This window comes from Marmota monax, unplaced genomic scaffold, assembly GCF_021218885.2.
Source record: "Marmota monax isolate L192 unplaced genomic scaffold, Marmota_monax_Labrador192_F-V1.1 WCK01_AAM20220418_F8-fsc00558, whole genome shotgun sequence".
Taxonomy (NCBI): Eukaryota; Metazoa; Chordata; class Mammalia; order Rodentia; family Sciuridae; genus Marmota; species Marmota monax.
In genome coordinates, this window is record NW_026693025.1 from 237,443 (window position 1) to 249,494 (window position 12,052).

At 39.5% G+C, this 12,052-nt stretch overlaps 2 pseudogenes; one reads left to right on the forward strand and one right to left on the reverse strand.

Moving 5' to 3' along the window:
* Nucleotides 1-1,745: 1,745 nt before the first annotated feature.
* Nucleotides 1,746-12,052, reverse strand: part of LOC124098718 (melanoma inhibitory activity protein 2-like) — a 37,080-nt pseudogene continuing 26,773 nt past the window's right edge.
* Nucleotides 4,183-10,422, forward strand: LOC124098719 (E3 ubiquitin-protein ligase SH3RF1-like; annotated as a pseudogene).

Here is a 12,052-nt window from a genome sequence, read left to right on the forward strand (position 1 = left end):
TTCTAGATGGTCAGACATTAAAATCTTTATTTCTAAAAAATGTCTAAAATGTAATATAACATCCACTGCTTCTTAAATTTTTCAACAGAGAAGAGATTATTAATACTGCTAATCAAATTGTTCTGATATTCTTATTATATAATTAAAATAAGTAAATTAAACTTAAAATAATTGGGATTAAGTTTCATCAATATGGTTTCTTAAATAAGTAAATTAGAAATTACAACTGAAGCCCAACTACTTTCTCTTTTTTCTTTACAATTGTTAAAGAAACAACAGGATCCTGTCTCAAATCTCTCTATAGCAAGCTGAATTGATTGCCATTATCCTGGCATTGAGATTATTTTCTACTACTTTAAACATTGTTACAGATTCTTAATATACAGTTAAACGTGTTCCTCATATTTCTGCAGCTGTGTTATCCCCTCGTTTGGATTCCAATTTACTGTCTCTATTTTAACCCTTCAAACTCTTTCATAGCATCATATGTCCCCCATCTTCCTTGCTCATATACACAGCCACACTAAAATTCCTGGACCTTTTATAGAGAATAATGCTATGAGATCACTTTATCTTTTATTTTCAGATGCTGTAGAATCTCATGGATTTTTTCATCAAAATGCTCAAACACTAATGAAGATGTTTTACATTTCTTCCAAACAGGCTTGTGTCATTATCAATAACTGTTCTTACTGTATACCCTTCCAGACCCCTATGTGCAAATATGACAATCCATGAGGCCTGCATTCTAATGCACGTTGGCGAGTGTATATTACACATTTCCCTCTTTTTCATCCTTATTTTTTTCTTCATATTTTCCACTGATACTCATTCTGGGTTTAACTGGCTATTGCCTATTGATCTAAAAATGTGTCTGCTTAGATTTCTCATTTATTAGTCTGCTTTGCCACTATGGACAAGCCCACTTATTTAAAGACACATACCTTCCTGCATATACAACCTGTGCTTTTGCACAATTTTATACGCATGGGAATGTATTTTTAACCCATGGAACTTCCCATTCTACCACACAAGTCTTTGTTGAATGAGCATATTGTACCCTCAAGACATGCTGCTCAATACAAAAATAAAAAAGGGGACCTAGCTCAGAGCAGAATACAACCCTTAATTTTATAAAAATGGCATAAAATAAAGGATAATAAGAAACAATGGGGGCTGAGTGAACTTAAATTGTGGTTTCCAATTTTGAAAAGTTTTCTGAGAACTGCATTTTATATTTGAAATCTCCTATTTACATGACATAGTTGTGTTTTCTTCTTTACTCTTAATATACTCTAGTTATTCTTCTTTTATGGAAAAACTACCTGATTTTAATTATTATTATCAATGACAAATAAAATTGTAAATCAATTAATATCTTTCAATAAGCATACAGTTATGTTCAAATTTGCTACAATCATAATAAGTACATTTAATTGTATCAAGGCACAAGCTTTGTTTAGATTTTAAAATATTCCTGACTGTAAGATTATGTATACAATATTCCCACTGTTGCTTATGTAATAGTAAATTAATCAAATTAAGTTACACTATCTAGAATAAAATAAAATGGAAATAATTGACTAATAAGAATCATATTTAAACCATCTTTATTTACAAAATGTCATTCTAAGAATTGTAATTCTGTTAATCTTCAATTGGAGCAAAAGTATAATCACTTGAGTAAAAGCAGTTAAACTAAAAATGAGAGATAAATTACTTTTGAAGTCAGATACAAAATATTGTCAGGATTCTTGTTGTGCTTCTGGATGTTCAGTAGCAGGCTCATTTGAAAGTGGAATCAACCCTGAAGGGAACTCACTTCTACTTTCAGAATGTGGGGGAGGAAGGGGGGGATACAGCTCTTGGGGGGAGATAATGAGGAAAACACCACAATCCCATTGGGAATGGAGGGGATGGTGGACCCAGTGGAAAATACTGTTGAGATCTCCATATATGTTTCCTGGAGGGGGTGGAGGAAAAAAGGGTCCTCTTCTCATGAACTCATTCCTTGGATTGACTGGAAACAATGGACCTCTGATTGGAGGGAAAGGTGAGAAAGCAAAGCCAGAGCCAGTTGCTTCATTTTCAGCAGGGAGAGATGAATCAGGCACATTGGAATCACCAAGATCAACTTTGGTATCATTTCTACTGGATTCCATTTCTGAAGACATAGGCCCATCCATTTTATCCAAAGGAAACATAGTAGAACTTCTGAGTTCTGTTGGTCCATATGGTCTACCATAATTAGAATAACATCCATCTTGCCTTAGTAGAGGAAGATGTGGATCAGAATATGGTTGGACTGGTGGAGCCATCATCATCTTAGGGTTCTGTTCCCATGGAGTTGACAGGGGCCCAATGTTATAAGACGCTCTCTGAGGATCACTTATCCCATCATAGCCTGATTCTCTTCTTTCATTGATAATCTGAGGACCCAGAGAATCCTCTGGGCCTCTTCAGCCTCTTCCTCCTACCCTTGAAAGCAAAGGTAAGAGTCTGAGTGGACACTTCTTTTCCAAAAGAGGATCTCTCACTTCAGATGAAGGTCAATCCAAAGCTGAGGGACCATTTGGGGAATTCTCTCTGCCAAAGGCTGTATTTGAATCATCAAGTACAGAAGGATCTTTTTCTACAAGCTTAAATTTAAACTCATTTTAAGTTAAGTTTTGTTTATTGTAGGTATTTTGTTTCCTTAAATCATTGAGGTATCTTTCAGCACTCTGAGCTGCCAACTCATTATCATATGCTTTTTTCTCATAGTACATAATCAGCCCCCGATTAGAATGAATGGTTCCCTCCAATTCTTCTTCAAGATCTTTGACTTGCTTTCTGTAGTTCTCCAGCTGTTCAGTTGCATGGCTGATGTTTTCCTCCATTTTGGAAAGTTTCTCCTCTCTCACTACCTGGTAATTTTCCTTTAGTATTTATTTCCTTTGGAGTTTCATTACATTTTCTTGATATAGTTCAATAATGACTTTAAGTTGCTGCTACAGATTCTGATTCTCACTTTTAAATTGTGTATTTTTTGACTGCAAAGATGCTTGTTCTGTCTTAAGGTTTTTAGTATTCTCTATAAGGTCTTCCTTTGTTTCAATGAATTCATAAAATAAAGTAAAAATTTTATTTTTTGAGAGAGAGAGAGAAAGAGAGAATTTTTAAAATATTTACTTTTCAGTTTTCGGTGGACACAACATCTTTATTTTATTTTACGTGGTGCTGAGGATCGAACCCAGTGCCCCGAACATGCCAGGCCAGTGCATTACCACTTGAGCCATATCCCCAGCCCTGATTTTTTCTCCTTCTAAGGTTTTAAAAGAGGTCTTTAACTTAGCAGCATAAAATCATCCCTTCAAATATCCTTTTGGCTTATCCTCTAAGTGGGCACCAACACTCTTCATTTCCAATTCCAAGTTACCATCTTCTGTTAGGTCTTCTCCAACCACAGAATCCTAAGCTTTCATCTGCAGCAAGTGTTCAGTCAGAGGCTTAATGTGATTTTCTTTATCTCTTAGAACTTGTTCTGCATGTACTTCAGAGTGTTCAAATGTCATTTTCTGTCTATTAAGGCCATTTGCTTTTTCTTGCCATACTTCAACTTCTTGTAAAAGCTGTTTCTGACTTTCTTGAAGTTGGGAATTTTCATTCAAAACCTCTTTTATTGCTTCCTTAAATCCTCCTTCATTCATTTGAAATAGTCTCAATGTTGTTTTATCATCAGGTATTTGTGATCTGTGGGACTTTGATTCATCTTCTAGGAACTTAATCCTTTTTGATATATCCACCATCAATTCATCCAGTTGAGAATGTTTAGTTTTCTCTTCTTTTAGCTCTTTTTTCTAGAAAGAGTATTTCATCCTGAAGTTTAAATACCAACCTATCCAATTTTTCATAAATTGCCTCCAAATTGTCTGCTTCTATTGACTCACCAAAATGTCATCCTTTAAAGATGACTCTAAGCCTTCATACTCTTTTTGAACAAGGATAACTTTTTCAAGTAGTTCACATTTTTCTTCATTTAATCCAGAAAGTTTTAGAGCAATCTTTTTTTCTCTTCTCATGCAACACCTGCTTCTCACAGACTGATAACTTCTCCACAAAAACAAAAGAACAACAAAAAACCCAATAGCTGTACATATCACCAACTCCCACAGACAGCCATAAGGACTAGGGTGTTTTTCCATGTCTTCCAACAATGCACACCACAACTCTGCTTACTTCTTCCAGGACCACCTCCATCGTAGGTGTGAGGGGCAGCCGATGTCCCTCCATCACACTAAGGCTACTTTGGCTATTACCTCTGACACCACACCATGTGCTATCTTCTACCACCTTATGATCCAGTAGGACGCAGCAGATGCCAGCAACATGCTCTGGAACTTCCAGAGCCAAAAGCTAAATAAATGTCTTTTTTTTCTATAACTTACTAAGGGTGATATTCAATTATAGCAAAACAAATCATACTAAGTTTCAGAGAGATTACTGGTCAATGCATACCACTAAAAAGCAACAGTTCTGGGACTCAAACAATTGTCTTTAGTTCCATACCCCAATAGAACCAGTTATCCATGAAGTAAAATACACAAAAACCAGGCTGAAGATTCCTCTTAACTTTCCAGAGCTGTTTCTGTTTGGATGTAAAAGCCACTAAATGAGAGTAGCTTCTTTGCATCTACTGCACCTGTATCAATCTACCTACTTTCAAATCAACTTCCTGAGCCTTTTCCTCATCTGAACATGCAACTCAATCACACTTTAGTAATGCTAATAATAATATTCACTAATAGAGTTATTCTCATCATTAAATGGACAAACAGAACAGACATCAAATGTTATTCCATTCATTCCCACTCTCCTTTACCTGTTTTTAACTAGAGGGGAAAAAAGCAAGAATTCTTAAAAATCATTTCTATTTGAAGGATTATAGAATTTTGAAATGGCAAAAAACTTTGATAGCATATCAAATAGTAATAAGATACTGAACCACACCCAGCTAAAAATTGAAGTCTGGGGTAATTACCTTTGAGACTTTCCACTCTGTGACATGGGCACCTGGTCTTACCACTTATTTAAATTTAAGAAAGTTTTGCACCATTCATATAATCATTCTCCAGATCACCAGAGATGATGATGACAGATTCAGTACCCCATGCACTTCTTGAACATTTCCAGAGTTCAGAAACAGTTATTCGTGCACTTTTCTACATCTTGTAATTTCATTTCCTACCAAAATTCTAGTACTGAAAATTTTGCTTTATAAAATACAAGCATTGTCTTGTAGGAAATCAGTAGCACCCTATATTTAGAAAATGGTAAGCTGGGTGTGGTGGTGTATGCTTTAATCCCAGCAGCTCAGGTGCTAAGACACAAGTATTGTGATTCAAAGCCAGCTTCAGCAAAAAGCAATATGTTAAGCAACTCAGTGAGACTGTGTCTCTAAATAAAATATAAACTAGGGCTGGGGATGTGGCTCAGTGTTTGAGTGCCCTTCAGTTCAATCCCTGGTATTCTGCTCCCCCAAAAAAGATTAGTGTTTCCTTTTTGACACATGTTACCCTAGGAAATGGGGAATCTTCATTCCAGAGAAGGTACTGTGTGTAATTTGTTAACTAAGAGATGTCAATTTGCTTGACAAAAAGATTTCCATGATCAAAGTACCATAAGGAGTTTGAAGGAGACATAACAAGACTCAAGGAGAAATGATATTGGCATCTAAGGAATCTGAAAGATAATTCTTGTAAGTTCCAGCAGCATCCATTAATAAAATATAACCAGTAAAAGCTCTCATGATTGTTACAGTGGAAAATAACTATCATTCTTGGTGTACATCACTGGACCTCCCCTGGGGTCCTCCAAGAACCCCACACAAAACACTCAGACCACCCAACCTCCAGCACTGTGGCTGCCAGCCACTCTGATTCACTGGTATTTATGCCAAAGCAGTTGTAAAATATTTTTGAATACCTCCTGGGTATCATCAAAACTGCTTAAATAAGAATCTTTCTCACCCCTAAAAACACATACACTTTTCCCTTGAGCTATTTGACAGTGTTTTCTTCCTAAGAAATACTAGCATCTGAAAGAAAGATCCAGCTCCTTGAAATGCATCTCTTTCCTATATTAAGTTTTCATCAAATTATGCATGTTAAAAATTTAATTTAGAATTCATTCACAGCCTTATTAAAAGTCCTAAGCTGTGATGCTAATATATATTTTAAAATACAGAGCTATAAGATTTGTACATGTGTTAAACTATATGTTACAACACAATTAATCATTCATTTGTTTGGAACCATGTATTATTAATCTCTTTTCTGATCTCAACTAGAATAATAATTCAACAATGATAGCAATACACAGATCATTAATGACAAAAGAAAAATTTTGGTTCTATTCCTGGAAATACTCCAGTTTATTAAACTACACAACAGTGCAGCACTTAGAATGCCCTTAAAAATTATAGAGAAGACCAAAAATGTGACCATTTACCCTTCTCCTTAACACTAAACTATGAATTGGTTACCAATGGGTACTACACAGTCAGTAAGAGCTGGTCACATGGAAAGTAATTAAAATAAACAGATAGATTTTTGAAGGAAAATATCTACATTTGAAGACAGAAATAAAAGTTTTAATTTTCAAAAGAAAATGATTAGCTATTTGCAAATTTACAATTCACTAAAACCATATCACCATGATTTCAGTATCTAAAGTATGTTACAGTGCCATGAAACACTTTTTTTTTCCTCATCAAACAACAGCTCAAAACATAGCCACACAGTTAACAGTATTTGACCATAAATAATGGTACACAACAAAGAGCCATGCACAAAACAACTGATCAAAACAGGAACAGTCACAGCTTTGAAGATGCAGGGAGATACACAGATGCCCAAGAAAGGCTGTTTCCATGAGCACAACAGGCAGCCACACAGATAACATTGCACTTGGATTTCTGTTTTCAAGTTCAAGATATGATGGGGTGCTGGGTAAAGCAGAAGGTCAATCCCAAGGGAGTCACAAGTGAAAGTCATTGACTTATCTCCACAATTGTGATTTCCAGTACCTGTAAGAGCCACCATCCCATAGAAGCTGAGCACACTAAAATACTCAAGTCTAAAGTGTACTTGCCCCTTCCAACTTCTCCACCATGTTAGCCAGCATCTCCTGCAGGTTCTCCACCAGGAGGAACTGCTCTAGCACAAAAGTACAGATGGACAAGTCCTGGGAGACTCTGGAAGGAAAGTGGGAGAGCCATAAATATGTCACCAGTGTCAAGCATCCAGGCCTCATCTACCTTGGTGTCTTCCAGCTGCTGTCACAGAAAGAGTCATGGTGCTTGCTATTTCTGCACTGTCAGCTGCCCATCACCACAAGACACTGTCATTACTGCTCTTGTTTAAGAGCATACCATGTCTGGAGTATATCCTGACATGCACTGTACTGGAGCTTTGTCTGTAGTTCCTGTTGTTCTCTACAACAGAGACTCTTTCTACCATCAGAGAATAAAAAAACAAAGAAGTTGGGTCACTTTTTTAAAGTCACAAAGTCACAAAATAATCAAGCCAGGCTTGAAAGTTGGATTTTCCAATTCTCACATATTGGTTTTAAACCTACCAAGCATTCTGTTGATTTAAAAAATAACATTTAAGGCTGGGCAAGTGGGAGGCAGTGACATACTTGTGTGTGTGCATGAAGGGGGGCAGCATAGAAGAGTTTTGGGGGCATCGCAGCATCAGAAACACAGCTAACAGTTGGTAAGACTGGGCTGCACAAGGGGCTAAAAACAAAAAGGAGCACTCAAAGCACAAGAGCAAAGTCTGAAATGCATGTTTCACAAAACATTTTAAGAGCTACACACAACTATGGACATTTCTGAAGACTCTAGGTTCTCTTAGTTGTTCTGAGTGGAGGGCCCTTGTTGGCTCTGGTGTTGAGGAGCTTCCCAGTGACATCCTGATGGACAGGCTTCTGGAGAGCATCAAGCAGAGGCCTTGGAAACTGAGCCCTGGTGGGGGCAGTAGGACCAACTGCACAAATGCATTCACAGCTCAGGGCAGCACTATGGCTAATTGTAGCACAAATGATCTACAGGGTTCTCAGTATGGACAGCAGCCTCGGGTGTAAGCCTGGAGTCCCCCAGTGAGGGGTACACATAAGTTGCCATGTGCCAAAGCATTATATAACTATGAGGGAAAGGAACCTGGTGACTTTACATTTACCAAAATGACATCATCATTTTGCGACAAGTTGATGAAAACTGGTAACTTGGGCAAGTCAGTGGGACCCATGGCTCTTCCCCCACCAACTTTTAGCAGATTATTCAACCATTACCTCAACCCCAACCTTAGTGCAAAGAAGTTTATGACTTTTAAGTAAAAGACAAAGAAGTGGACAAAGATTGCCTTCTGTTTGCAAAGGATATTTTTCTGACTGTGATACCCAGAATAGATGAAATCTGGGCTAAAAAAATGTTGGCAGAGAAAGTAGGCATATTTCTGATTTCACACCTTGAGTTTAACTCAGCTGCTAAACAGCTGATGGAATGGGATAAGCATCCCCTGCCAGAAGTTGATGCTGGAGAATGTCCCTCAGCAACAGTCCAGAGCAGCACTGCCCCAAAGCTCTCTGACACCAAGAAGAACACCAAAAAGTGTCACTCCTTCACTTCTCTCATCATGGCAAAGAAGTCTTCCCATACATCCCAGAACTGCCACTCCATGGAGATTTGCCCTCCTGTCCTCATCAGCTCCAGCAACCACACAGCTGCTGGGAGAATCAGCGAACTGTCTGGAATCCCTGCAGTGTCCCTTCTCAAATTCATGTGAATAACACTGAGTTAAATGTGACCTCATTCCCAAACAGATCAGTGACAACTGACTCCTCATTCATTTTCCTGTTAGATGTCCCCCCTCCAGCTGCCCTTGGAACTATGAATCCTCCCCTCTACCACCACATCTCCTGGCTGTCATTGTCCTCACCTCCACACTACTGTTGCTGTAGCAGCTGCTAAAATGAGACCCAGACCCATAGCGGGATCCACTGTACAGATTGCACATTTTCAAACTCAGACTCACCCCAGTGTGTATGTGGCTATACACCCATAGACTCCCAGAAAGAAAATGAGCTAGAACTGGGAATAGGGGAGATGATTTTAGTGTTTGAGCATTTCCAGGATGGCTGGTTCAAAGGGATGTCAATACATACCACTGAGATTTGGGTTTTCCTTGTCAATTATGTGGCATTTGTCAGAAGGGCAGTGATAAATGCTACCCAAGCTAAAGTTCCTATGTCTACTGTGGGTCAGACAAGTTAGGGGATGACAAAGGTCAGTCCCTCCACTGCAGGAGGGCCTTCCCAGAAGCTACAGAGAAATGGTGTGGCTGGAAAAAACATGGTTGTCTCTCCAGCTGTAGTGTCAGCAGCTCAAACTAAGGTCCTGTTGCACATGCCTGGGCAGATTACAGTCAACCAGGCCTGCAATGCAGTGGGTCAGTTGTGGCACATAATCAAGAATACTCTACAGCAGCACTGATGCCCATCCAGGTGCAGAATGCTACCTGCATTTGTGGGCCTGCCCCACCATTTGCTGGCCTCCCCACAGCCTTTGCCACCAATGGCAGGCTCTGCTGCCCATGCTGCTGTTGTCAGTTTCAGTCAAGCCAGTGCCTCCCTGGCCTGTGCTTCAGCCACTTCATTGACCTCCCCAAGTATCATCATTGCCTCTCAGAAACCAAGCCCAGTGCCAGACAGTGACTATTCCCCCTGGACTTCCCACAAATCCACATGATTCTTCATCAGCTCATGGGAGCAGTTCAGCAAGCAACCTTGACAAGGACAGTAAAATAGAATAACAGGGTTACTGAAGTTGCCTCTGGTGCCACCACGAAATTGAAGCCCTGAGTATCCCCTCCAGTATTGCTGAAGTTGAAGTGGAGCTGGAAGCAGGGCTAAATGGTTATGAGTTACCCTGACAGGGAGCCATGTGTCCTGAGCTACCATTTGGAGGGAGGCCATGGCAGGGCCGGCTACTGCCCCATAGATGGGGATGGCCCAGTCACTGTAGGACCAGCAGGAACAGCTCTGAACCAAGAAGCTTTCCATCTGATGATTAGCTGCCTGTAATTTGCAGTCCCATTTCTCCACCTCCTCATCAGGCATGTTCCTCACTGGGTTTTGTCATGAATGGGTCTAGCCTGTTGTTTGTGAAAGGCACTAGGTGATGGTTTCCTACCCTCCCCAAAGTGAGGCAGAACTTGGGGACTTAAAGGAGATATTATGTGTGTTCATAAAAAGTGAGAGGATGGCTGGTTCAAAGGCACAGTACAACACAATGGGAAAACTGGGCTTTTCCCAGGAGGCTTTGTGGAAAACATCAGAGGAAATAAACACAGGGAAGATGAAATCACATCACACAAATGAAGAGCACAAAGCAGTCTGATGGAAAGAGCACATGTGTGGACTTCCAGAAGGTGAGGAGCTGAGCAGAGGGTTGGTGTGTGGCTCCTGAGTCTTAGCATAGCCACACCAGCCAGCAGAGTGAAGCAGGTGTCTGGGTTTCACCACTCAGTTGGGATTGTAAGGTGTACCTTGTGCTAAGCAACAATTTTTGTGTTTTTTTTAAATTTTGTTTTGTCTTTACAATGTATAACTAAAATGGAAACTTGTTTACAAGGCTTAGCTAATGTATTTGCTTCTTTTAAAACTGAAATTTTCTTGTAATAGATAAACTCTTTGGATTATGATTTTAAGAAATTAATTTATGAAATAAGAGCCAAGGAGAAGCTGTATTATCTCCTACTTAAGCCAAGAGATCCATTGTGCTATAGAATACATCTTTCTTCCCTCACCCCTGTTCCCCATCATTACATTTTGCTTCCTCAAGACAGAACTGTTGGTACTATAACTTGGGTTTTACTCTTTGGGAAAATAAACATACAACTCAGTCAGTATCATTAAGGGCCTATGGTAGGGAGGAAAAACTCAATAAAAAAATAGTGATTCTTTCTTTCTAGTTTGATCATGAGTCAACCTGAAGACTTAATCCTCAACTTAATTTTATAGGTTTTTAATTTTCCTAGAATGAAACCAATGAAGTGATGAGAAAAACAAGCAAAAGCATTGACTAGAAATGTATTCAGAAATAATATTTAGTTTTATAAAAGAAGCAGCTCAATTCATTGGTTGGAAAGTAGGCAACATTATTCTTATACTTGCTGTCAGGGAGAGAATGGCTATGAAATGTAATTTCCATTTTACCCCACGAACTGCATGTCCACAACATTTGTGAGATGTGGTGGTAAGTGATTCACTTGTGTTCAAGTCAAATGCTGAAGAAACAATGTGAAAAATTTACATTCATCCATTGTGGCTCTTTCTCAACAACCTTGCATGTCCCACAGTAACATGGAAATGCATGATGTATACATTTCGTTGCAGTTTTCTGCTGAGGTTAGTTTGCATTCAGAACTGAGCAATACAGGAGATGTAAAATGACCAGCATTCTCTACCCCAAAGCCACTCCTGGCCAAGATCTGCTGAGCACATTCACTCCCTCCCTGGCTAAGGTGTCCATCAGCCATCAGAAGAGTCATGAATAAAAATGTTCTTTGTGTTCTCAGAAGACAGAAGGAAAGGAAGAGTTTATCCTGGAGCTGTTCTGTGGAAGATCTGGAAGGCTTGGAGGGAGCCAAGGCCAGATGAAGAAAGAAGGAAGCCATCCAGCAATAGCACAGAATATGGTAGCCAGATATGGCCCCACCTGGCTGTCTGAGGCTTGTCCACAAATAGCATGGTCCTTTCAGGGACCAGGAAAGTCCCAGCTGTGGAAGACCACAGACATCAATTGCTGATAGATGCAAGGTTGTTTGAGTACCAAAGGGAGCCAAGTGTGACACCTTAGAGGCTTCAGGACCCATTCTGAGGACCCAGGGACACTGGGGGCCTTTGTGAACCCTCATGGGGAAGCAGCCTACTGGGACTTCTGTGTGTTCACAGTGCTTTGCTCCTGCTCCCATCCAAGCTTCTCCCTGTGCCTGCCAATCAGGAGAGA